We start from the raw sequence: 3,986 nt of genomic DNA on the forward strand, positions 1-3,986 counted from the left end.
TTGGATTTTCGTATTTAATTATTAAATGAAAAAATGAAAATAAACTATGCTTTATTTTTTAATTTGTGTTATTAATTATTTTGCTCATTTTAATTTATTATTTCATATATATTATGTAGATTTTTTAATTTGGATAAATAATTCCGATCTGGAATTAATTTTCTGAGAATTTTATACCCAAACTGAATTCGAGTAAAGGAACAAATAATAAACTTTGTTAACAGACCGGAAGTTCTTCAAATTGTTCGTTATAATTTGTGCCACAGTAGATGGCGCCACAAGCCAAACGTTTTTGGCATGTGGCTTGCAGTATTACAAGTGTTCGTATTGTATTGTTTCGTATTGTTTTCTTGTGTGATGAATTTAAAATAATAATAGATTAATTAATAAATCGAGATTTAGAAATGTAATTCAGTGAGCTAAGCAAGCCTATCATTCCAATTATTAAATTATTTTCTTGAAATTTTTTATGCTATTTTCTTCAAAATTTTACTATTGTTCTGCCGATTCAAAGACAATAAAAGGGAATTTTAAGCTGCTGGAAGTTTTTAATCTCCTGTCTCTTCTATTATATTGAAAACAAGAAGCTAATTTCCTCAAATATTAATTTATATAATTGTTCCTTTGAAATTAATAATAAAGGGGAAAAAAAAGAAGATTGAATCGATCTCCTCCTATGTCAATTTTTCCTCATTGGCCTCCTGAAAATGAAAACTTAGGAGAATCGTTTGCAGGAGCCTCCGTGGCGCAATCGGCTAGCGCGTTCGGCTGTTAACCGAAAGGTTGGTGGTTCGAGCCCACCCGGGGGCGACCGAAATATTCATTTTTATTTTCTTGCGCTCCCAATTTCCCCCAACTAATCTTTATTAATTTTAAGGGAACGTTTCACCCCCTTATAGGCGCTGTATTTTTGTAATACCGCAGTCAAATTTCGACTGTTTTCGTAAAATATATTAAAACAAAATACCGATCACGATCACAACAGTTTTTGGTTCAGGGGTGCCACCTCAAGATTTTTAAAAGACCTCTATAAATATTCATTTTTGTCACAAGCCTGGTATAACTAGAATTTTTATGTAGTTTTATTATTTTTAAATTTAAAAAATCTAGTTTTTTCGTCTTTAAAGTTGCTTATGGAATTGAAAAGGTTAGACTGACCTGGCCGGCACACATATATATAGTAATAAATTTTAAAAACATAATTTTTTACAAGAAATATATATAATAAGCTGAAAATCCACGATATCACAATCCCGGAGTGGGCGGATCCAAGGGGGTAAAAGAAAAATATGCGAAATAAATTGATACAAAGTACATAAATATGATTGCCTAAAGACCCAGAGAAACCCCAAGACCCAACAAAGGGCATAATAACAAGTGAAGACAACGTTCATTTATACTTTGTTACCAGAATGTATTAAAAATCCAGAAATACTTGTCGATTTGACAGTCCAAAAGAAGTTAATTTAAGTGAATAAATTGAGGCAATAAAGACTTATAATGAACTTGAGTTGTTTCGTTTATGTAACAACGTTTATATTAAAGAAAAAATAATTCTAAATGAAAAATGCTGGCAAGTGAGAGAGAAAAATAAATAAATAAATAACAGCTCCATTTTAAGGTAATTTTAAACTTTGTAAGTTTACGTGTGTTCGAGTACCTTTTGTGAAATAATACTTTACAGCAGGCATGGGCAGCTAGAAGATTTTTCTTGCAAAATTCAGATGGTATGTTTATCGTTTATCTATATTTGTAGATTGAACAAAATGGCATTCACAAGTGGATTGTGGACCTCTGTAGTAGAAATGAATTTATCTTTTAGTGGAAGGCGGAAATTGAATATTGACAGTGCTTCCATCTATCGGAGATTAAAATGTTCATTTGATAAATCTAACTTATAATTAACATTTTAATTATAAGAAAATTAAAATATATTTCATTATAAAATATCTAAATATAAAACAAGCATTTGCTTTAAAAATTAGAGTAATTTTAAGAAAATGCTTTAAAAACTAGATTTTATATTAAAAACCATTTTGTATCTTCAATATGCTTTTTTTTTCTATTTCTGAAACAGAGGTACAAAGTTGAGTTTTCTTTAAATTAAAAAAGAAACACCTTAAGAGTTTAAATGAATGTTTCAGATATTATTGGCAGAACATCCCAAAAAAAAAAAAAACCGTTATATTGGCATCTAATTATTCCACAGATTTTCAGTGGGGTTATGGTCGCAACAAACCATTTCGTTGTTGGTCAAATGACGTCAACCATTTCGTTGTTGGTCTGTGGCGTTGTTGGTCAAATGACGTTGACGTCATTGCCCACAGACCAACTTTTGTCTGAGTCAGTTCTATCATTGATATTTCTGTTGTGTCTTGTACCTATTCCTTGTACCTACTCCATAATGCGAAGAACACGCTCAGCTACGAAATGCTCTTTTTATGGTTCGTCGAATATGTTTGAGTTGCTTCATAAACTCAAACAAAGCAGATTTTGAAAGGTTCAGACAAGACCCCGTTGAACGCAGAAAGATTATTTTGGATTTCTATCACAAAACACTTGACTTTTCACTTCATACTATGGAAGAGAAGGTCTGGTGAACTTGACTTTGATTACCTTTTTATTCCCTGCTATAAGCACACAAGAAGCAGTGACGACGTGCCTCCTGTCGACACATCGGCGCAAAATCTGAAGTGGAGCCTACGGAGGAAGTTGCAGAGCAGACTTCTACTCGAATTCCACAGCAAAAAACCAGAAACTGTGGATCATCTTAACAGCGAATGGAACAGTGGCGATCACCTCTTCACCATCACTGAACAGTCCATCACCTTCAACGTGTGACACTTAATATGAGAATGATCCAACCCCAAGAAACTGTTTTCTTATTTCCTGAAATTAAAATATTGAAACTTTTGTATTTCATTCTAAAAAGTTTTCTTTATCTTTCCTTTTTTTGCTTTGTACATAGAATGTAAATAGTTGTTGAAAATGTATCTGCTGTTCACGTTTTAATAAAAAAATATATATATATATATTTTATATATATATATATATATATATATATATGTTGCTGTTCATGGAAGAAATTAACCATAGATTTAATGAAGAATATATTTCCAGCTGTATCCACACTGGAGAATTTTGTATCTCTCTTTGTTTTGAGCTTTTCTAAAGTGACATTAAATTGGTCACAAGCTCATACAGTTCAATAAATTGCTGTATTTGGTAAAAGCAGGTTGAACTAAGTTACGAAGTTTACTAAATAATAAATGAGAAAAATTAAAAGTTATAATATAGCTAAAATTATTAATACAGCCTGAGAGAAATTATAAGTAGTTTTAGGACTATTTTATCCCTTCATGTGATTTTGCACCAGTAGGATTTAACTGCAGCAATAATGCAAAATTCAATGTGAGCTACCATTGCATGGCAGCTCACATTGAACAACTTGTTGACAACCGTCTTGTTTGAGTGACCGCTAATGACCACTTAATATTTGATGAGGAACCAGTTAGTCCTGGAAAAGACTGTCATGGATGGCTCTAATAACTTAAAATGATAACCAATTAATCTTTAGGCTCAGTCTTTTGAAAGCAGTGCAAAATCAGGGCAACTCGTTGCAAATGCAAGTTATTCTGTTGTTAGAATTACAACAATTGAATTATCTATGCATTTATTTCTTTGTGGGACAAGATAGTCCAGTGATTATCTTATAAAGAGGGAATGTCATCGATTGATGTATGGATTCTTAAGGATAATGTTGATACCAATGCCGGATTTTTTTTTAATCTTTCCGAATATTTGATCAGTTTGTAAAATTTGCAGGTTTCGAAGAATTCGGGATTGTTGTGCTAGATTTTACAGAGTTTCCAATATATAGATATCCGGTATTCATGTATAGATATTTATTATGATAATTAGACATTTATTTATTATGATAATTAGAATTTAAAATTGGCGCTAATAAAGGTTAGCATTTATTTTTT

The 3,986-nt window shown here is 31.4% G+C and overlaps 1 non-coding gene across 1 annotated transcript; it reads left to right on the forward strand.

The window, feature by feature from the left end:
- The first annotated feature begins 736 nt into the window (after positions 1–736).
- Positions 737–810, forward strand: TRNAN-GUU (transfer RNA asparagine (anticodon GUU)). The gene has a single exon. It is a non-coding gene; the product is annotated as a tRNA-Asn (tRNA).
- Positions 811–3,986: the final 3,176 nt, after the last annotated feature.

Source organism: Mastigoproctus giganteus, chromosome 8 (genome assembly GCF_048544385.1).
Source record: "Mastigoproctus giganteus isolate SK-2022 chromosome 8, ASM4854438v1, whole genome shotgun sequence".
Classification (NCBI taxonomy): domain Eukaryota; kingdom Metazoa; phylum Arthropoda; class Arachnida; order Uropygi; family Thelyphonidae; genus Mastigoproctus; species Mastigoproctus giganteus.